Source organism: Salmo salar, chromosome ssa16, assembly GCF_905237065.1.
Source record: "Salmo salar chromosome ssa16, Ssal_v3.1, whole genome shotgun sequence".
Taxonomy (NCBI): Eukaryota; Metazoa; Chordata; class Actinopteri; order Salmoniformes; family Salmonidae; genus Salmo; species Salmo salar.
Window position 1 is genome coordinate 60,700,944 of NC_059457.1, and position 24,730 is coordinate 60,725,673.

Here is a 24,730-nt window from a genome sequence, read left to right on the forward strand (position 1 = left end):
CAGCCTTGACGTACAGGTCATGCTCCAACAGTCGTCCAAGTACCTTGCGTGTAGCGGAGTATATCAGGAATCATCGATCTACACCACTACACCCTGCCCGTGCAGGTCCCAGAAAATCTCGTCTACAAAGGATTTGAAGACTGATGGAGCATTCATCAACTCGTACGGCATGACGAGGTACACAAATGCCCTGAGGTGGTACTAAACGCCGTCTTCCACTCGTCTCCCTCTCAGATACACACCAGAATGTACGCACTCCTGAGATCCAGTTTAGTGAAGAAGCGTGCCCCATGCATTGACCCAATCGCCGTGGCGATAAGAGGTAGCGGGTAACTGTACCTCACCATGATTTGATTGAGACCTCTATAATCAATACACGGACGCAGACCTCCATCCTTCTTCTTCACAAAAAAGAAACTCGAGGAGACGGGTGAAGTGGAGGACCGAATGTACCCCTGACGCAGGGATTTGGAGAAATATGTCTCCATAGCCACCGTTTCAGCTTGCGACAGGGGATACACATGACTCCTGGGAAGTGCAGCATCTACCAGGAGATTTATCGCACAATCCCCCCGTCGATGGGGTGGTAATTGAGTCGCCTTCTTCTTACAGAAGGCGAGAGCTAAATCGGCATATTCTGGGGGGATGCACATGGTGGAGACATGGTCTGGACTTTCCACCATGGTAGCACCAACGGAAACCCCTACACACCTCCCCGAGCACTCTCGCGACCACTCCGTGAGAGCCCTCTGTTGCCAGGAAATGGTGGGGTTATGACGAGCCAACTAGCGAAGGCCTAGTACCACGGGAATTGCAGGAGAGTCAATGAGAAAGAGACTGATTCTCTCATCGTTAACCCCCAGCGTCTCCATGGCCAGGGAGATGGTGACCTCCCTGATTAGCCCAAACCCTAATGGTCGACTATCCAGAGCATGAACCGGAAATAATGGGGATCCCTAAACTAAGCGCTAATGCTCTGTCAATAAAATTCCCAGCTGCGCCTGAATCGACGAGCGCCTTATGCTGGGAATGCGGGGAGAACTCAGGGAAACAAACAGGTACAAACAGGTGGACAACAGAGGACTCTGGATGAGAGGGGTGCATACTCACCTGGGGTGACGCCAGAGTGCCCTGCCTGCTGCCTCAACTCCCAGAGGAACCAACCCGGCACCGACCGGCAGTGTGCCCTCTGCGGCCACAGATGATTCACGTGAAAGCCCATCCTCCAGCCTCTATACTCACAGCGCCTCCCAACTCCATGGACGCCAGAGCGGGAGTGCTGGGAGATGGAACCGACAGAGCCCCCTCAGGACGTCCACGGATGACCAGCAGGTTATCCAACCGAATGGACATACCCACCAGTTGGTCAAAGGTGGTGGTGGCATCCCTGCAGGCCAACTCCCATCGGACATCCTCACGTAAGCTGCATCGATAGTGGTTGATGAGGGCCCTGTTGTTCCATCCTGCTCCGGCAGCAAAGGTCCGGAACTCCAGCGCGAAATCCTGTGCACTTCTCGTCCCCTGCCTCAAATGGAAGAGTTGCTCACCTGCCGCTCTACCTTTGGGCGGATGGTCAAAGACGGCCCGGAAACGGCGGGTAAACTCCTTGAATTGGTCTAACGGCGCGTCTTCCTCCCCCCACACGGTGTTTACCGACTCCAGAGCTCTCCCCGATACTCTCTCCCTTCCTGAGGGAGCTGGGTGAACAGTGGCCAGGTATAGGTCCAGTTGTAATAGGAACCCCTGGCACTGTGCGGCCGTCCCATCATACTCCCTGGGAAGGGAGCTGGATCATACTCCCTGGGAACTGGAGCTGGATCCGGATGGGACGGGTAGAGATAACCCCGGTTGAGCTGGTTGAGGTGCTGGAGAGACTTCCTGTCTCACCCAGCGGTCCATGGTCTGGACAACACAATCCATCATGGCACCGAGATGATGTAGCATAGCTGCGTGTTCCTGGAAGTGTTCCTCGACTCCTCTGACTGGGGTACCTGCTCCTGCTGACTCCATGGTTGGTGTCGGATTATTTTAGGAGTGTGTATCGGAGGCGAAGTCAGGTGCAGGAGAGCGGAGTGTAGTGAACAGGCGCACTTTTTATTCCGGTCAAATGACAGCACAAAAATAACATAAAATGTGCCCAAAACACGGAACATAGACAAAAAGTAATGCGCGTAACAATATCCACAATATCAAAATACACGTAACACAAACAATCCTATACAAAGACATGAAGGGGAACAGAGGAATAAATACATATGAATTGATTGGGGAATAAAAACCAGGTGTGCAGGGAACAAGACAAAATAAATGGATACATGAAAAATGGAGCGGTGATGGCTAGAAAGCCAGTGACGTCGACCGCCGAACGCCGCCCGAACAAGGAGAGGAGCCGACAGTGGAGAGAGCCGGCGGAAGGAGAGGAGCTGGCGGAAGTCGTGACAGTGGAGTCGCAATTCATACCCTTATCCTCATACTTGTCTTTTCCTCTGGTGATGTAGAGGTGAATCCAGGCCCTGCAGTGCCTAGCTCCACTCCTACTCCCCAGGCGCTCTCTTTTGATGACTTCTGTAACCGTAATAGCCTTGGTTTCATGCATGTTAACATTAGAAGCCTCCTCCCTAAGTTTGTTTTATTCACTGCTTTAGCACACTCTGCCAACCCGGATGTCCTAGCTGTGTCTGAATCCTGGCTTAGGAAGTCAACCAAAAACTGAAATCTTCATCAATAACATCAACATTTTCAGACAAGATAGAACGGCCAAAGGGGGCGGTGTTGCAATCTACTGCAGAGATTGCCTGCAGAGTTCTGTCCTACTATCCAGGTCTGTACCCAAACAATTCTACTTTTAAAAATACATCTCTCTAAAAACAAGTCTCTCACCGTTGCCGCCTGCTATAGACCACCCTCGGCCCCCAGCTGTGCTCTGGACACCATATGTGAACTGATTGCCCCACATTTATCTTCAGAGCTCGTGCTACTAGGTGACCTAAACTGGGACATGCTTAGCCTGTTAGGGCTAGGGGGCAGCATTGACATGGCTGGATAAAAAACATACCCGATTTAATCTGGTTACCACTCCTACCCAGTAACTAGAATATGCATATACTTATTACATATGGATAGAAAACACCCTAAATTTTCTAAAACTGTTTGAATGGTGTCTGTGAGTATAACAGAACTCAAATGGCAGGTCAAAACCTGAGAGATTCCTTTACAGGAATGGCCTGTCTGACCATTTGTTGAACTTCTTTTCCATCTCTATCATTTACTAAGGATCTCTGCTCTAACGTGACACTTCCCACGTCGTCCATAGGCTCTCAGAGCCCGGGAAAAAACAGAATGTCGTCATTCCAGCCCCAGGCTGAAACACATTATCGCCTTTCTCAAGTGGCCGATCAAGAGACACTGGCTTATGCGCGTGACCCCGACCGCCCCCGCCTTTGGGATTTTTTCCTCTGTTTGCCGAAAAGGAGATTCCCTGTCGGAATATTATCGCTTTTCTACGAGAAAAGTGTCGTAAAAATTGATTTTAAACAGCGGTTGACATGCTTCGAAGTACGGTAATGGAATACTTAGAATTTTATTGTCACGAATTGCGCCAAGCGCGTGACACTTCTTTACTATTTCGGATAGTGTCTGGAACGCATCGAACAAAAACGCCGCTATTCGGATATAACGATGGATTATTTTGGACCAAACCAACATTTGTTATTGAAGTAGCAGTCCTGGCTGTGTATTCTGACGAAGACAACAAAAGGTAATGAAACTTTTATAATAGTAAATATGATTATGGTGAGTGCTAAACTTGCCGGGTGTCTAAATAGCGAGCCCGTGATGCCTGGGCTATGTACTTAGAATATTGCAAAATGTGCTTTCACCAAAAAGCTATTTTAAAATCGGACATATCGAGTGCATAGAGGAGGTCTGTATCTATAATTCTTAAAATAATTGTTATGCTTTTTGTGAACGTTTATCGTGAGTAATTTAGTAAAATGTTAGCGAATTCCCCGGAAGTTTGCGGGGGGTATGCTAGTTCTGAACGTCACATGCTAATGTAAAAAGCTGGTTTTTGATATAAATATGAACTTGATTGAACAAAACATGCATGTATTGTATAACATAATGTCCTAGGGTTGTCATCTGATGAAGATCATCAAAGGTGAGTGCTGCATTTAGCTGTCTTCTGGGTTTTGGTGACATTATATGCTGGCTTGAAAAATGGGTGTCTGATTATTTCTGGCTTGGTACTCTGCTGACATAATCTAATGTTTTGCTTTTGTTGTAAAGCCTTTTTGAAATCGGACAGTGTGGTTAGATTAACGAGAGTCTTGTCTTTAAATGGCTGTAAAATAGTCATATGTTTGAGAAATTGAAGTAATAGGATTTTTAAGGTTTTGAAAATCGCGCCACAGGATAGCAGTGGCTGTTACGTAGGTGGGACGAATTCGTCCCGCCTAGCCTAGAGAGGTTAATACCCCAGCCATCCTACAATCTAAGCTTGACGCCCTCAATCTCACACAAATTATTAATGAACCCACCAGGTACCACCCCAAAGCCGTAAACACTGGCACCCTCATAGATATCATCCTAACCAATTTGCCCTCTAAATACACCTCTGCTGTTTTCAACCAAGATCTCAGCGATCACTGCCTCAAATCAAATCAAATTTATTTTTATATAGCCCTTCGTACATCAGCTGATATCTCAAAGTGCTGTACAGAAACCCAGCCTAAAACCCCAAACAGCAAGCAAAGCATGTGAAAGAAGCACGGTGGCTAGGAAAAACTCCCTACGAAAAACTCCCTAGAAAGGCCAAAAACCTAGGAAGAACCCTAGAGAGGAACCAGGCTATGAGGGGTGGCCAGTCCTCTGCTGGCTGTGCAGGGTGGATATTATAACAGAACATGGTCAAGATGTTAAAATGTTAAAATGTTCATAAATGACCAGCATGGTCAAATAATAATAATCATAGTAGTTGTCGAGGGTGCAACAAGCACGTCCGGTGAACAGGTCAGGGTTCCATAGCCGCAGGCAGAACAGTTGAAACTGGAGCAGCAGAACGGCCAGGTGGACTGGGGACAGCAATGAGTCATCATACCAGGTAGTCCTGAGGCATGGTCCTAGGGCTCAGGTCCTCCGAGAGAAAGACAGAAAGAGAGAAAGAGAGAATTAGAGAGAGCATATTTAAATTCACACAGGACACCGGATAAGACAAGAGAAATACTCCAGATGTAACAGACTGACCCTAGCCCCCCGACACATAAACTACTGCAGCATAAATACTGGAGGCTGAGACAGGAGGGATCAGAAGACACTGTGGCCCCATCCGATGATACCCCTGGACAGGGCCAAACAGGCAGGATATAACCCCACCCACTTTGCCAAAGCACAGCCCCCACACCACTAGAGGGATGTCTCCAACCACCAACTTACCGTCCTAAGACAAGGCCGAGTATAGCCCACAACGATCTCCGCCATGGCACAACCCAAGGGGGGGCGCCAACCCAGACAGGAAGACCACGTCAGTGACTCAACCCACTCAAGTGACGCACCCCTCCCATGGACGGCATGGAAGAACACCAGTAAGCCAGTGACTCAGCCCCTGTAAAAGGGTTAGAGGCAGAGAATCCCAGTGGAAAGAGGGGAACCGGCAAGGCAGAGACAGCAAGGGCGGTTCGTTGCTCCAGCCTTTCTGTTCACCTTCACACTCCTGGGCCAGACTATACTTAATCATAGGACCTACTGAAGAGATAAGTCTTCAGTAAAGACTTAAATGTTGAGACTGAGTCTGCGTCTCTCACATTGGTAGGCAGACCATTCCATAAAAATGGAGCTCTATAGGAGAAAGCCCTACCTCCAGCCGTTTGCTTAGAAATTCTAGGGACAATTAGGAGGCCTGCGTCTTGTGATCGTAGCGTACGTGTAGGTATGTACGGCAGGACCAAATCGGAAAGATAGGTAGGAGCAAGCCCATGTAATGCTTTATAGGTTAGCAGTAAAACCTTGAAATCAGCCCTTGCCTTAACAGGAAGCCAGTGTAGGGAGGCTAGCACTGGAGTAATATAATCACATTTTTTGGTTCTAGTCAGGATTCTAGCAGCCGTATTTAGCACTAACTGAAGTTTATTTAGTGCTTTATCCGGGTAGCCGGAAAGTAGAGCATTGCAGTAGTCCAGCCTAGAAGTAACAAAAGCATGGATTCATTTTTCTGCGTCATTTTTGGACAGAAAGTTTCTGATTTTTGCAATGTTACGTAGATGGAAAAAAGCTGTCCTTGAAACAGTCTTGATATGTTCTTCAAAAGAGAGATCAGGGTCCAGAGTAACGCCGAGGTCCTTCACAGTTTTATTTGAGACGACTGTACAACCATCCAGATTAATTGTCAGATTCAACAGAAGATCTCTTTGTTTCTTGGGACCTAGAACAAGCATCTCTGTTTTGTCCGAGTTTAAAAGTAGAAAGTTTGCAGCCATCCACTTCTTTATGTCTGAAACACAGGCTTCTAGCGAGGGCAATTTTGGGGCTTCACCATGTTTCATTGAAATGTACAGCTGTGTGTCGTCCGCATAGCAGTGAAATTTAACATTATGTTTTCGAATGACATCCCCAAGAGGTAAAATATATAGTGAAAACAATAGTGGTCCTAAAACGGAACCTTGAGGAACACCGAAATTTACAATTGATTTGTCAGAGGACAAACCATTCACAGAGACAAACTGATATCTTTCCGACAGATAAGATCTAAACCAGGCCAGAACTTGTCCATGTAGACCAATTTGGGTTTCCAATCTCTCCAAAAGAATGTGGTGATCGATGGTATCAAAAGCGGCACTAAGATCTAGGAGCACGAGGACAGATGCAGAGCCTCGGTCTGACGTCATTAAAAGGTCATTTACCACCTTCACAAGTGCAGTCTCAGTGCTATGATGGGGTCTAAAACCAGACTGAAGCGTTTCGTATACATTGTTTGTCTTCAGGAAGGCAGTGAGTTGCTGTGCAACAGCTTTTTCTAAAATTTTTGAGAGGAATGGAAGATTCGATATAGGCCGATAGTTTTTTATAATTTCTGGATCAAGATTCGGCTTTTTCAAGAGAGGCTTTATTACTGCCACTTTTAGTGAGCTTGGTACACATCCGGTGGATAGAGAGCCGTTTATTATGTTCAACATAGGAGGGCCAAGCACAGGAAGCAGCTCTTTCAGTAGTTTAGTTGGAATAGGGTCCAGTATGCAGCTTGAGGGTTTGGAGGCCATGATTATTTTCATCATTGTGTCAAGAGATATAGTACTAAAACACTTTAGTATCTCCCTTGATCCTAGGACCTGGCAGAGTTGTGTAGACTCAGGACAATGGAGCTTTGGAGGAATACCCAGATTTAAAGAGGAGTCTGTAATTTGCTTTCTAATGATCATGATCTTTTCCTCAAAGAAGTTCATACATTTATTACTGCTGAAGTGAAAGCCATCCTCCATTTGCGAAGGCTGCTTTTTAGTTAGCTTTGCGACAGTATCAAAAAGAAATTTCGGATTGTTCTTATTTTCCTCAATTAAGTTGGAAAAATAGGATGATCGAGCTCTTGAGGGCTCTTCGATACTGCACGGTACTGTCTTTCCAAGCTAGTCGGAAGACTTCCAGTTTGGTGTGGCGCCATTTCCGTTCCAATTTTCTGGAAGCTTGCTTCAGAGCTCGTGTATTTTCTGTATACCAGGGAGCTAGTTTCTTATGACAGATGTTTTTAGTTTTTAGGGGTGCAACTGCATCTAGGGTATTGCGCAAGGTTAAATTGAGTTCCTCGGTTAGGTGGTTAACTGATTTTTGTCCTCTGACGTCCTTGGGTAGGCAGAGGCAGTCTGGAAGGGCATCAAGGAATCTTTGGGTTGTCTGAGAATTTATAGCACGACTTTTAATGCTCCTTGGTTGGGGTCTGAGCAGATTATTTGTTGCAATTGCAAACGTAATAAAATGGTTGTCCGATAGTCCAGGATTATGAGGAAAAACATTCATTGCCTGCATCCATAATGGGTCTACGGTCAAACGACCTCCACTCATCACTGTCAAACGCTCCCTGAAACATTTCAGCGAGCAAGCCTTTCTAATCGACCTGGCCCTGGTATCCTGGAAGGATATTGACCTCATCCCGTCAGTAGAGGATGCCTGGTTGTTATTTTTTTTAAATGCCTTCCTCACCATCTTAAATAAGCATGCCCCATTCAAGAAATGTAGAACCAGGAACAGCTATAGCCCTTGGTTCTCCCCAGACCTGACTGCCCTTAACCAACAAAAAAACATCCTATGGCATTCTGCATTAGCATCAAACAGCCCCCGTGATATGCAACTTCTCAGGGAAGTTAGAAAACAATATACACAGGCAGTTAGAAAAGCCATGGCTAGCTTTTTCAAGCAGAAATTTGCTTCCTGCAACACAAATTCAAAAATGTTCTGGGACAATAAGAACACCTCCTCCCAACTAACCACTGCACCGAGGATAGGAAACTCTGTCACCACCGATAAACCCACTATAATTGAGAATTTCAATAAGCATTTTTCTACGGCTGGCCATGCTTTCCACCTGGCTACCCCTACTGCAGTAAACAGCACTGCACCCCCCACAGCTACTCGCCCAAGCCTTCCCCATTTCTCCTTCTCCCAAATCCATTCAGCTGATGTTCTGAAAGAGCTGCAAAATCTGGACCCCTACAAATCAGCCGGGCTAGACAATCTGGACCCTTTATTTCTAAAATGATCTGCCGAAATTATTGCAACCCCTATTACTAGCCTGTTCAACCTCTCTTTCGTGTCGTCTGAGATTCCCATAGATTGGAAAGCAGCTGCTGTTATCCCCCTCTTCAAAGGAGGGGACACTTGCTATAGACCTATATCCATCCTACCCTGCCTTTCTAAGGTCTTCGAAAGCCAAGTCAACAAACAGATTACTGACCATTTTGAATCCCACCGCACCTTCTCCGCTATGCAATCTGGTTTCAGAGCTGGTCATGGGTGCACCTCAGCCACGCTCAAGGTCCTAAACGATATCGTAACCGCCATCGATAAGAAACAATACTGTGCTGCCGTTTTCATTGACCTGGCCAAAGCTTTCGACTCTGTCAATCACCACATCCTCATCGGCAGACTCAATAGCCTTGGTTTCTCTAATGATTGCATCGCCTGGTTCACCAACTACTTCTCTGATAGAGTTCAGTGTGTCAAATCGGAGGGCCTGTTGTCCGGACCTCTGGCAGTCTCTATGGGGGTGCCACAGGGTTCAATTCTTGGGCCAACTCTTTTCTCTGTATATATCAATGATGTCGCTCTTGCTGCTGGTGAGTCTCTGATCCACCTCTACGCAGATGACACCATTCTGTATACTTCTGGCCCTTCTTTGGACACTGTGTTAACAACCCTCCAGACGAGCTTCAATGCCATACAACTCTCCTTCCGTGGCCTCCAACTGCTCCTAAATACAAGTAAAACTAAATGCATGCTCTTCAACCGATCGCTGCCTGCACCTGCCCGCCTGTCCTGCATCACTACTCTGGACGGTTCTGACTTAGAATATGTGGACAACTACAAATACCTAGGTGTCTGGTTAGACTGTAAACCCTCCTTCCAGACTCACATCAAACATCTCCAATCCAAAGTTAAATCAAGAATTGGCTTCCTATTTCGCAACAAAGCATCCTTCACTCATGCTGCCAAACATACCCTCGTAAAATTGCCCATCCTACTGATCCTCGATTTTGGCGATGTCATTTACAAAATAGCCTCCAATACCATACTCAACAAACTGGATGCAGTCTATCACAGTGCCATCCGTTTTGTCACCAAAGCCCCATATACTACCCACCACTGCGACCTGTACGCTCTCGTTGGCTGGCCCTCGCTTCATACTCGTCGCCAAACCCACTGGCTTCAGGTCATCTACAAGACCCTGCTAGGTAAAGTCCCCCCTTATTTCCGCTCACTGGTCACCATAGCAGCACCCACCTGTAGCACGCGCTCCAGCAGGTATATCTCTCTGGTCACCCCCAAAGCCAATTCCTCCTTTGGCCGTCTGTCTTTCCAGTTCTCTGCTGCCAATGACTGGAACGAACTACAAAAATCTCTGAAACTGGAAACACTTATCTCCCTCACTAGCTTTAAGCACCAGCTGTCAGAGCAGCTCACAGATCACTGCACCTGTACATAGCCCATCTATAATTTAGCCCAAACAACTACCCCTTCCCCTACTGTATTTATTTATTTTATTTATTTTCTTTTGCTCCTTTGCACCCCATTAACTTTATTTCTACTTTGCACTTTCTTCTACTACAATTCTACCATTCCAGTGTTTTACTTGCTATATTGTATTTACTTTGCCACCATGGACTTTTTTTGCCTTTACCTCCCTTATCTCACCTCTTTTTCTCACATTGTACATAGACTTATTTTCCTACTGTATTATTGACTGTATATTTGTTTTACTCCATGTGTAACTCTGTGTTGTTGTATGTTGTCGAATTGCTTTGCTTTATCTTGGCCAGGTCGCAATTGTAAATGAGAACTTGTTCTCAACTTGCCTACCTGGTTAAATAAAGGTGAAATAAATAAAAATAAATAAAAATACTTTTGAGGATGTAATCGCTGCCAAAGTTGCTTCAACAAAGTACTGAGTAAAGGGCCTGAATACTTATGTAAATGTGACTCACCACCTGGATTCGGTCTTACGTAGCGAAATTTGAATTTCTGTTTTATACATGGGATAGTTGTAGACTCAGAGCTACAAAATGGTATATCATACACTGCATTTGAGGAACAATGGGAAAGTAATTATGCTTTGATTATGCGTTGATAAACTCACTTTTGAGAAAATTGCATTTTTGTGATTTGGTGAGAGAGCACTTCTTTGTCTACACCTAATTCAGCATCGTTCACAGACTCATAAGCTTTAGCCCCACCCATCTCGTTTAGTTCTCGTTTCGTTCAGAGCGCACACGTTACACTCTGGCCAATGATTTGTTTACTTCTGGATAACATGAAAACAGCCTAACCAGCTCTGCTGGCAACAATTTCATTATACTTTTTTGCCGCCATATTCAATGGGTGTTGTACACTTAGTCCAAGACATGTAGCTAGGTACCTAGGTAAACAATGAATCAAGCACTGTACCTTGCCAGGTCCAAAAGGCTTCTTGACAGCTTCTACCCCCAAGCTATATGACTACCCCCCCCCCCCCCTGCTACTCAGTTTATTATCCATGCATAGTCACATTACTTCTACCTACATGTACAATACCAGTCAAAAGTTTGGACACACCTACTCATTCAAGGGTTTTTATTTATTTTTAATATTTTCTACATTGTATAATAATAGTGAATACATCAATACTATGAAATAACACATATGGAATCAGGTTGTAACCTAAAAAATGTTAAAGAAATCTACATCTATTTTAGATTTTAGATTCTTCAAAGTAGCCACCCTTTGCCATGATGACAGCTTTGCACGCTCTTGGCATACTCTCAAGCAGCTTCAGGAGGAATGATTTTCCAACAGTCTTGAAGGAAACCCACATATGCTGAGCATTTGATGGCTGCTTTTCCTTCACTCTGAGGTCCAACTCTATTGAACTTATCCTCTGCAGCTGAGGTAACTCTGGGTCTTCCATTCCTGTGGTGGTCCTTATGAGTGCCAATTTCATCATAGCGCTTGATGGTTTTTGCGACTGCACATGAAGAAACTTTCAAAGTTATTGAGATTTTCTGTATTGACTGACCATCATGTCTTAAAGTAATGATGGTCTTTCGTTTCTCTTTGCATATTTGAGCTGTTCTTGCCATAATATGGCATAATAGGGCTTTCTTCTGTATACCACCCCAAATGTGGTGAAATTATGCTGAAATTAAATCAAGGTCAGAATAGGGTGTATCTGTACCACACCTCCGCAACACCTTAATTTATTTGATCTCCACCCCAAACAAATAACGTGTGAATAGCACGCTATTCTCATGCTTATGTTCAAGGTAAGAATACGCATAAAGAGAAATCTGCATAAAAAGGGAATTCCATTCCATTTACGCACGATTAACTTGGGTCAGAATTGGCCCCTATGAGAATTATAGATAATGCAGGTTTCTTATGAGAACATTACTGACTCAATCAAATCAATAATGGGCACTATATTTATTGGCGGAGGTAGGTTTATTCAATAGTCTCCATTAATTAAAACACTACCTTCAAGTACACCTTGACCATAGTGGTCAAAACCATGTCCACCAAGTTTCAATATCAGAATATGATTTGTCCAAGTCCCAATGCAAAATAATCTAACAATAGAATTGTGAAACAGATTAAGGACTAGAGTATGACTCAGGCATGACCGACGACTGCGCACCTTATCAGGGAGGAGGGGATATATTCAACTGAGCAAAACTAAGGATATAGGCAAGCGATTATTCTAATAATCCTAAAATAAAACAAAGCATGAAGTTTTAGGATACAGATAGCCACTAGTCAGCCACTAGGATTACAGTTCATGGACATTTTTTTGTCCGGTAACATTAAAACACCCGAACAACTCTTTCATGCAGAAAACACTATAGATAGAAGAAAAAGAAGGCTCAATAAACGTAATTAAAACACCAACTTCAAGCATGCCTTGATCTTAATGATTATATCCAATTCCACTATTGTTTAAATTTTATAAATAATATATTATGCCCAAATACAGAGGTTGCCATTCCAATGCAATAGAATTGCAATGGCCTACGAATTACAGGGGAGATAGGGAGGAGAGTACTTTCATGCAAACAGCAGCTTTTTTTGGAGGCGGGAGATCACAGCAGCAATTTAGGAGGCTGGCCACCAGAATCTAAGCAAGTGTGTACACTTATTACTATGAAATCATTAACGGGGCACCCCTTGCTCTAAGTCAGTAAGAAACTATAAGATAGTTACACTTATAACTGCGGTTAATTAATGTATTATTCTGAAGGCAATTATGTTCTTAAAATGACAAGGCAGTGCATTCTTCGAGACAGTAGATATTTTATAAAACAAAGAAGATTTATTTAGAAATATCCAGGGTAAAGCAATGAGTTTACAGGATGAATGAATAATGAAGATTTTTGCTAAATTATAAACTAATATGATAGGCTACAGAATCAGAGTCACAGGGAATGGGGATCAGAGGGTCTAAAATCAAACAAACAGTTATTCTTGATAATTTCAGAATGAAACAAGGCAGGGATATATAGGATAAATATATACTGAATAAAAATATAAACTGAACATGCAACAATTTCAACAATTTTACTGAGTTACTGAGTTCATATGTGGAAATCAGTCAGTTTAAATAAATTCATTAGGCCCTAATCTATGGATTTCACATGACTCGGAATACAGATATGCATCTGTTGGTTACAGATACCTTAAAAAAAAATTGGCCTCACATTGGGCCTCAGACTCGTTGCGGTATTTTTGTGCATTAAAATTGCCAATCGATAAAATGCAATTGTGTTCGTTGTCCATGCCTGCCCATGACATAACCCCACCACCACGGGGCACTCTGTTCACAATCAGCAAACCGCTTGCCCACACAACCCCATACACATGGTCTGTGGTTGTGAGGTAAGGTGACCAGATTTCTGAAATTAAAACCGGGGACATTTCCAGTTCGGCGGTCAATATATCATCAAAATATTCAATGTTATTATCTAGGAAATAAAAAAGGAGACAATTCCGGTTTCATGTATTTAGTCTAACAGGAGAAAACAAATATATTACAGAAACACTACAGACAACACAGAACTGTCCGATCTGAACAGCCATTCAGTGGTCCTGGTAGTCTGGGTAGAATAAGAGCAGAAGTGAACATGAGCAAAATTGAAAAAACACACAATAGTATATGTGAGGTACTTAACAACATAATAAAAATTAAGAAGATGATGAGATTGGTAACTGCATAATATACTTATACCAACCTAATCTGTATATTTCTCAGAAGAATGTATCTTCTTCAGGATTGCTCCGTCTTTGGCCAGCTTCTCCATGAACTCCTGGCAGGGGAGGTTGAAGTTTGTCTTCACAATAAGCATGGCCTTGATGGTAGGAACAGCGAACCTATTTCTTGCTGCTGTCCATATATCATTCATTTGGGAGAACACTCTCTCGACTGGTGCATTACTTCCAGGTAAGCACATGACAACAGATGCTAATATAGCCAGGTTAGTGTGTGGGATGTCGTTCTCTTTGAAGTGTGTAACCACTGTGCTCTGTCTATGACTAAGCGGTGTCTCAGATGTTTTCCAGTCTTCAAGCGATCCCCCCTTTAGGAACTCTTGCAGGCCAGTAACCTCGTCAAACAATGCATCCTCATTGAAGGTCACATTGGGGCATTTTTCCTGCAGTGTGGCTGCTGCCTTCTGGATCTCTTTACGCTGAGGTTGCTTTTAAAAGGAGACAATGTAAATCGTTTAGATTATCTGTGTGCTTCCCCAATGCTTGCATGTAGTTCACAGCCGTAGTGAAGAATGATTGGGATGTTTTGAGAAAGCTCTCTTTAGACATTGCTCCATTTTCCTCTAGCTCTCTCAGAAGTCCTCTGACCAAAACTGGAATGAAGTTGTCATCACGTCTTGCAGTCAATTTTGCCTCAATGTTTCTCAGAATTGCAGCTGACTCCACAGCACAGCAGTCCTGGCCTTCACGCATCTTGATCATGTCACTGAATACGTTCAGGTTTCCATGGACAAAGGCCAGGTAAAGTTCAGTCAGTGGATCTTCATACATTGTTCGCAGGACAACAGCACATTTGTCTTCAGAAAGAAAAAAGGATTTTAACGACACATACATTTTCAGCACTCTTTCTAGAGCAGGGAACATGGACATCCAGCGAACATTGCGGTGTCCTAAAATGTTATGGTAGTCCTGGCCAGAAAACTCACAAAAGCTCTTCAGTCTTTCTACTCTTGCGGTGAAAATATGAAAATATCTTTGTGAGCAGGTACTCAACATCAAGGGGAATCATATCCAAAGCTGTTCTGGCCGTGTTATGAATGATGTGGGCAGGACAACCTAAGCCAGTCACCTCCCGCTGCAGAGCATTTTTAACTTTGATATGGACATTGACCCTCCCCAGCCTATTCAGTCCTCCAAAGTTGGTATTTGTGTTGTCGGCAGAGAATGCCACGACTTTGTTTTCCAGGTTACATTTTTGGATGACCACCAGGACCTCAGCTGCAATTTCCTCTGCTGTTTCTCCTTTCAATTCAACAAAATCAAGCAGTTTTGTTTCCACAGATGTGTTTTACCTTTATTTAACTAGGCAAGTCAGTTAAGAATACATTTTTATTTTCAATGACGACCTAGGAACAGTGGGTTAACTGCCTTGTTCAGGGGCAGAACGACACATTTTTACCTTGTCAGCTCAGAGATTCGATCTTGCAACCTGTCAGTTACTATTCCAACGCTCTAACCACTAGGCTACCTGCTGCCGCCACAGATGTACTGCCATCATATATCTTACAATATCTGACTACTATTGGCAGCAGCTTTACATGTTCATGATTGGACGCATCAATGGACAGGGAAACAAATTAAATCTGGTCAACCATTCACTATGACGTCACATTTTGTCAACCTGGTCAACCTGGTTACTTACTATGGTGTCACATTTTGTCCTAGCACATGTAAACTTCGGCTCATAAAGCTTCCGTGTCAGTTGTGCTGTGCAGTCCATAGATCTGTAACTATGATTGCGTCGCATAGTGTGGTATACAAAGACACTCCCCTGCACAGCTAAATCATATTCTTCTTGGGAAGGCTCAACCTTCTTGAAGCATGTGGTGACAGAGGGCATACCAACACGGCCAATCAGAGAGGCTTTATGCTTTTTCGTCTGTTGATGTTGTACCGCTGCTGTTCTTCCCCTGCTGCCAATTGAAAAAGAGGAATTACAAAGGGTGCAGTGAACCATTCTATCGTCTTGACCTGAGCGTATAAATTGGAATTCTCTCATCATGTTGTCATTAAAATGGCATTTCTGTTTCTTGGAAAGAGCCATTGTACCTCCTCTATCTGCTCTTCTTCACTCTCCTTGTGTCACTCTTCTTACTCTCTTAACTTTTTCTTCTCCTCCAATCGTTCTCCTCCTCTTTTCTTCACTCGTCTTCCTGCTCTTTCTTCCTTTCCTTTACCTTTCCACCTGACTCTTCCACACTCTCCTCACTTCACTCTTTTTACTCCCTTAATTTTTTCCTCCTCCTTATTCTCCAATCTGTAATAATAAATAGTACACTATTAGATAAAATACTTTGGTTAACAGATTCCCATTGCTTGCCTCATTTTTGTATTTTATCTCAAAAACATTGTTAAGAATAATAAATTGGCAGGCTCTGTAATCATATCTTTACGTTTCCCCTCTATCTCTTTCACTCTTCTTACTATCCAGTCTTCCTCATCTCGTTCCTCTCCACTCTCTAACAGAAAACATTATGCTAATGTTATCCATGATGTTATCCTAATGTTATCCAATTTCTAAATAGATTTTCACATTACTTATTATAATGCCAAACCATTAAAATTGTAATCTACAGATAAATATTCTCATAATTAATTGTGCATTCATTTAATATAATCATATTATCAAAATAGCTCGTTTACATGTGAATGTTTTTTAACCTAGCTACCATGACAGTAGCTGGCTAACCTAGCGAGATAACTTAGTCGACATAGCTAATGTTAGCTAGCATAACCTATTTAAAACCTTATAAAACAGATCATGTATCTATATAATAAATGGTGACATTATAACATCATTAGCTAGTATCTCAAATGATTGTAACTTACCTGGCTTGAAAAGACGTTTGTGGAGATGTTGTGGATTCACTTGACACTTGCTAGCTTCTGGCCGACTTTTCCACAGCAGTTTTCTCTAAAACTAGTGTGAGCAAGTAGCTAGTAGAAGGGGAAGAGTGAATGAAGCTGATATAGCGAGCAGCCCCCTCTGCTGGACAAAAGAAGCACAACGCGATTGAGACGTCAACCGGTAAACTCTGCTGCCCGGTCTTTCTTGCCACGTTAAATATTATTTCACTTAGCAGTCTGTTTTTAACGCACAGCTAAAAGCGGGGACATTTCCGGGGACAGCTCCAGCCGGGGACAGGCCACCAAAAACGGGGACTGTCCCCGGAAAACGGGGACGTCTGGCCACCCTATTATGAGGCCGGTGTCGTGCCAAATGTGACAGACCGGCTCTATTCAGTCTTATGTAGCAACATTTGAAATTGTGTTTTTTACATAGGATAAAAGTAGAGACTCAGAGCTATAAAATGGAATATCATACACTACAGTTGAGGAACAATGGGAAAGGAATTCTGCTTTGAAAGTTTGAAACTTGTAACCTTACTTTTGAGAAAATAGCCTTTGAATGTTTTGGTATGTACTAGAGAGCAATTATTTTGTCTACACCCATTTAGCATTGTCCATGCCCCCTTAAGCTTTAGCCCACCCATCTCTTTAAGGTTTGATCTGAGCATTCTGTCCTAACAACAGCAGTCAAGCAGGCAAGCTAACTGGCTAACATTGGCTAGCTACTTCCAGACACAAATGAGAGAACAGCTCACTCATACTATTTTACTCACCCTAGCAGAGCTGGTTAGGCATTTTTTATGATATCCAGAGCATTGCTGGCTGCAACTGTGCTTTTGGCAACAATTGATGCTTTTTTGCCGTTTACTGACGCCATATTCAACGGGTGTTGAGCATTCGTAAATTTGTCAGTTATTCTGCGCTCTGGCACACTCAGATGAGAGCTCTCTGAAATCGGACTACATAGCCAGAGCGAATTTACCAGCTACGTCTATCAACAGCTGTCGTGTCGCAGTGACATCATGAACATTCAATTGAAATGGATACTTGCATAGTGGAGTATTTTGTTAAGACATATAGCTAGCTAGCTAAACAATGAACCATAATCTCAACTCATGATGTTACAACCATGCATGAATCTGCAGGTAGCTAACCAACCAGGTTCAATGTTAGCTAGCTAACATTAGGCTATAACTAGCCAAGCAAATGGCTCTGAGATACGAACACTATTACTACACAGCCCATACATGTAATGTTAGCTAGGGAGCCAGCTAACGTTAGCTTGCTAGCGAACAGTACATATTAACTTGAAATGAACTTTCTGGCAAAATTATAAATGTGCAATATCTGAAAATGTAGCTAGCTAGACAATCTTACCCATATACATGGATGGACTCTTCTCCCTCTCTGTTACGGATGCCATGGTTGCCCTTAGTTTGAAGATGTAGTCTCCTTAGCTATCTTACAGTACTCTAATTCCACTGATTTCAGAACTCGGTCCTCCAGAAAGTGTAGGCAATACTTATGCAGCTCTACTACGTGATATATATATATATATATAAAGAAGCTGCATTAGACAGGATTATCTACACATACTGACCAGCTCAAATAGACAGAATCATGGCAGACCAATCCGAACTCGTCTCTCGACATGTCCAGCCCACTCATTATCTCAGTCAATCATGGCTAGTGGGAAAGTTGCTGTCTTTTCTGTGGCTAAACCAGCTAGGCTTGAAATGTAATACTTGTATTTGTATTTACAGATGGCATACAAGTTTGTTATTACGGCACATGAAAGTTCACATGTTCCAGAAGGCATTTCTGCCCAAAAATGCATTTTGATAAAAAAAAGTTTACATTAAAATGGCTCTCCTGTGAAGTGGTGACGCACGACATATGCCTAGTTTCTTGAAACGAGTCACAAATTCTCTAAAACGACATTGCAGGTGGCTTACGGTAGAGAAATTAACATTCAATTCCATGCCATTAGCTCTGGTGGACATTCCTGCCGTCAGCATGCCAATTGCACGCTCCCTCAAAACTTTAGACATCTGTGGCATTGTGTTGTGTGACAATACTGCACATTTTAGTGGCCTTTTATTGTATCCAGCACTAGGTGCACCTATGTAATGATCATACTCTTTCTTGATATGCCACACCTTGTCAGGTGGATGGATTATCTTGGAAAAGGATAAATCCTCACTAACATAACCTTGTATGTCCCTTTTTCAGGATCCTGTCTTTCAAAGATAATTCATAAAAATCCAAATAACTAAAGGGTTTAAATACTGTTTTCCATGCTTGTTCAATGAACCATGAACAATTAATGAACATGCACTTGTGGAACGGTTGTGAAGACACTAAAAGCTTACAGACAGTAGGCAATTAAGGTCACAGTTATGAAAACGACTGTACTGTGAGACACTAAAGAGGCCTTTCTACTGACTCTGAAAAACACCAAAAGAAAGATCCCCAGGGTCCCTGCTCATCTGCGTGAATGGCCAAGGAGGCATGAGGACTGCAGATGTGGCCAAGGCAATAAATTGCAATGTCCGTACTGTGAGATGCCTAAGACAGCGCTACAGGGAGACAGGACGGACAGCTGATCGTCCACGCAGTGGCAGACCACGTGCAACATCACCTGCACAGGATTGGTATATTCGAAAATCACACCTGCGGGACAGGTACAGGATGGCAACAACAACTGCCCGCGTTACACCAGGAACACACAATCCCTCCATCAGTGCTCAGACTGTCCGCAATAGGCTGAGAGAGGCTGGACTGAAGGCTCGTAGGCCTGCTGTAAGGCAGGTCCTCACCAGACATCACCGGCAACAACTTCGCCTATGGGCACAAACCCATCGTCGCTGGCAAAAGTGCTCTTCACTGACGAGTCATGGTTTTGTCTCACCAGGGGTGATGGTCGCGTTTATCGCGTTTATTTTTTCATCATCATTCCAAACATTGGCTAAGCTGGAGACAGACAGACAGTCAAAAGTAGTAGTGTTCTTTTTTCAGGAACTCTGGCTATTGGCTACGATATGGCAGAAAGTATAAGATTAGCCTACATCATCAGTGATTTCTTTGCTCCAATGCCATGTTAAGGGACTGTGTCCTGCTTGTGCAACTGCAATATCCATTACAACAGACAGAGAAGGTTGTATAGCCTTCAATATATATTTTGGGGAATGTTCATTCAAATCGCTGCAGGTTTTTATTTATTTAAAATGTTCAGGAATATGAGGCAGACGTACTGTAGGCTACAGAAAAGGGGGAATCAAGAGAGGGGAAGTGTGAGCAGCATCTATGTAGCGTATGTAATATAACCTGTTAGGGCTAGGGGGCAGTATTGACACGGCTGGATAAAAAACATACCCGATTTAATCTGGTTACCACTCCTACCCAGTAACTAGAATATGCATATACTTATTACATATGGATAGAAAACACCCTAAAGTTTCTAAAACTGTTTGAATGGTGTCTGTGAGTATAACAGAACTCAAATGGCAGGTCAAAACCTGAGAGATTCCTTTACAGGAAGTGGCCTGTCTGACCATTTCTTGAACTTCTTTTCCATCTCTATCTTTTACTAAGGATCTCTGCTCTAACGTGACACTTCCTACGTCGTCCATAGGCGCTCAGAGCCCAGGAAAAAACAGAATGTCGTCATCCCAGCCCCAGGCTGAAACACATTATCACCTTTCTCAAGTTGCCGATCAAGGGACAAAAAGGCGCTTAGGCGCATGACCCGACCGCCCCCGCCTTTGTGATTTTTTCCTCTGTTTGCCGAAAAGGAGATTCCCTGTCGGAATATTATCGCTTTTCTACGAGAAAAATGGCGTAAAAATTGATTTTAAACAGTGGTTGACATGCTTCGAAGTACGGTAATGGAATATTTAGAATTTTTTTGTCACGAATTGCGCCATGCGCACGACCCTTCTTTACCATTTCGGATAGTGTCTGGAACGCACGAACAAAACGCCGCTATTCGGATATAACGATGGATTATTTTGGACCAAACCAACATTTGTTATTGAAGTAGCAGTCCTGGGAGTGCATTCTGACGAAGACAACAAAAGGTAATCAAACTTTTATAATAGTAAATATGATTATGGTGAGTGCTAAACTTGCCGGGTGTCTAAATAGCTAGCCCGTGATGCCTGGGCTATGTACTTAGAAAATTGCAAAATGTGCTTTCACCAAAAAGCTATTTTAAAATCGGACATATCGAGTGCATAGAGGAGGTCTGTATCTATAATTCTTAAAATAATTGTTATGCTTTTTGTGAACGTTTATCGTGAGTAATTTAGTAAAATGTTAGCGAATTCCCCGGAAGTTTGCGGGGGGTATGCTAGTTCTGAACGTCACATGCTAATGTAAAAAGCTGGTTTTTTGATATAAATATGAACTTCATTGAACAAAACATGCATGTATTGTATAACATAATGTCCTAGGGTTGTCATCTGATGAAGATCATCAAAGGTGAGTGCTGCATTTAGCTGTCTTCTGGGTTTTGGTGACATTATATGCTAGCTTGAAAAATGGGTGTCTGATTATTTCTGGCTTGGTACTCTGCTGACATAATCTAATGTTTTGCTTTCGTTGTAAAGCCTTTTTGAAATCGGACAGTGTGGTTAGATTAACGAGAGTCTTGTCTTTAAATAGCTGTAAAATAGTCATATGTTTGAGAAATTGAAGTAATAGGATTTTTAAGGTTTTGAAAATTGCGCCACAGGCTTCAAGTGGCTGTTACGTAGGTGGGACGAATTCGTCCCGCCTAGCCCATAGAGGATAACATATGCGCAAAATGTCATAGCTTTGATTAAAAGGTTTCCAGAGGGGCGGCAGGTGACAGAAAACTGTATTTGCAGCGACGGCATTCATTTTCCCCCTCACAACTCAGACCACTCCCAGACAGTCCTAGCTAAATTCTTTCTTGTCAAATTGCTCTTTGCTAAGAAGCTATTTTTGTCCATTTTAATTGGAAACAATTACAGTAAGATACTTCTTCATTCTTAGCCAGAAATTATTTGATATTGAGATAAAAATGGCTCCATTGGACCTTTAACCTTTTCAAGCGTAAGGTCACCTATTTGTGATCATTTTTGAGTGGTCCCTGCAGCGTACCATCGCAAATATGTGATTGGAACAGAAGTAACAGAACGTCTACATATAACAAACACATCTAAATGGCGTTGTTGTCTGAAAAGTATCTAAAAAATGTTCCGTACTGATGGAAAATTAAGGTTTTCACAACTTTATTCCTCAATTTTTCCTTTTATTGTAAATGCGAACATTAGCATCCAAGCATCACACGGAACACATCCACAGTCAAACTCATTCCATAAACCAGTCTAAAAAACAGGTTGCGCTGACAAAAAAATTAAACATAAATTAGCAACCTAACAGATAGACTTGTTTACAATGTATCACATCTCTGGTGAGCACAAGGGAGAAATGTAATATTATAGAGGTACGTGTCAGCTAAGCTAACAGCGGCTAAAATCTTCATGATTGCAGACATGTTTGTTTATGTTTGACCAATGAAAAGTCCCTAATCCCAGAATGCCATTGACTATAAAACACAAATAAACAAAGTCAAAGATAGCTGCGTGCATTGCCTGAATAAGATTAACTTAGTTTGGCCACTTTTAGTTTGGCCACCAGCATATTACAAATCTTCAATGTGCTTGTTACAATGTATACAAGAACCTGGGCACATGACTTGACAAGTCGTTTATAGTTTCTAAAAGTAATGTTTTCACCTCACAGATTATCACCTCAAATACAAGCCTACTGCCTAGCCTAGTTGTAGTGCAAAAGCTAAACGGGGTTGCCAGATTCGGTGAAACCATTTTAGGGCGCTTTGTAGTTAGTAATACTTCAAGTTAATACAAATGTAACCACGTTTTGGAAGGAGATCAATAACTGGTCCACCCACATAACATTCAGCTTGTAGATGACACCAAAATATAAACCTAGATAATCCTGTCTAGCTCCATAGATAACTCATTATATCTTCAACCTTGCCTCACTCATGCCAAAGTCTCTGCATGTAATATATCTTATTACATGGACACGTCATTCAATCTGATCATCCGCACAAACTACCTCACCTTGTTGCTTACTTGATCCAACCCTGTTCTCACTCTCCTCCATCCCAACCAGGCTAAAACCTATCTATCCCATAATACTCACCGCACTTGATGATTGCGAAATATCTTCTTCACTTGGCGACAAGCCAAGCATTTGTACACTACATTTCCAGTGGTGATAATAAGTTGACATGATGATAAATGTAGCCACCACTGTAGCCTAGTTTTTTCAGGGGAGAATAAATGTAATTCATCTTTTTTTTACAAAAAATATTTAGGATGCCAGCGTTTCCCTTAGCCATGACTGGAATATGTAATGTATAATCATATCCCGCTCTCACTTTGTTTGTTCGCCACTATTGTATTAAACACACCGGACTTAGCACCTCAGGTGTCCCGCCCTGTCTCACATGAGCAGCCACTCAGACAGGCTAACACCAAAGCCTCTTTCAGATAATAACACATATAATGTAGATTATAATAATAACAGATTTATCAATAATAATATAGATACTCACTGCTACTACCATAGGCAGAAGGGATAAGGGATTGAATGGTTATGTAAAGCTTAATATTAAGCGGAAAATGTGGTCTTGATGCAGTGAGGGGTGCAGAGAATAATGGCAAAATGCAACATAGAATTATGGTATCACGTGCAAGAAGAACTCACATTGCAAGGGCCGTTATTCATATTTAGAATTTACACATCAAAAGGTTAACAACACACTTCGTTAATATATACAGGACATCTATATAATGTACATCATCTACCTTTAGCCAGTCATTGGGACTGATGGAACGACTCTTTATGTGCAGGCATTAATAGGCGAATTTGCTGTGCCTAGGCACAAAATCAATGTCTGAAGAAAGAAAGTCATAATGGCCCTGTGCATTGATTGCTTTTGGCTGATGAAACTTTTTGCCCATGGCTTTTTCTTGTCTGCTTCAGAGTGATGTTGCTAACTGCATCATATGAATTATAGGCAATCAGATCACAAGACAGATCACACAAATAGACACAGTTGAAGTTGTAAGTTTACATACACCTTAGCCAAATACATTTAAACTCAGTTTTTCACAATTCCTGACATTTAATCTAAGAAACAACTTCCTGTTTTAGGACAGTTAGGATCACCACTTCATTTTAACCTGTTTAGGATAGGGGGCAGTATTTTCACGGCCAGATAAAAAACGTACCCGATTTAATCTGGTTATTACTCCTGCCCAGAAACTAGAATATGCATACAATTACTTTATTTGGATAGAAAACACCCTAAAGTTTCTGAAACTGTTTGAATGATGTCTGTGACTATAACAGAACTCATATGGCAGGCAAAAACCTGAGAAAAATCCAACCAGGAGGTGTGAAATCTGAGGTTTGTTGTTTTTCCAAGTGATTCCCAATACAGTATACAGTGACTTAGGGTTCATTTTGCACTTCCTAAGGCTTCCACTAGATGTCAACAGCCTTTAGAACGTTGTTCCATGCTTCTACTGTGAATATGGAGCAAACAAGAGGGCCTGGAGTCAGATGAGTGAGAAAATGACATGTGTTCATAGGCACGCGCTCATGTGAGTGTGAGCTGTGTTCCTTTTCATACATGAAGGGAACTCTCGTGCGCCAGCTGTGTGGTTAGTGAAAAAGTGCATATTGCAAATGTACGCTCCCTTACTAGACGTCGACGATGTCCGATAAATCCGCGGACGGCGTCGGGCCGCTCACAGGGGCCGGATCTTCCAGGAAGTCATCGAACGGAGTCTCTCGGACCTTCCGTTTCTGTTTAATAAAA

The 24,730-nt window shown here is 42.6% G+C and overlaps 1 protein-coding gene across 1 annotated transcript in view; it reads right to left on the minus strand.

Moving 5' to 3' along the window:
* Positions 1-24,730, minus strand: part of LOC106574386 (cholecystokinin receptor-like) — a 46,284-nt gene that overhangs the window by 9,285 nt on the left and 12,269 nt on the right. The window lies entirely within an intron of this gene.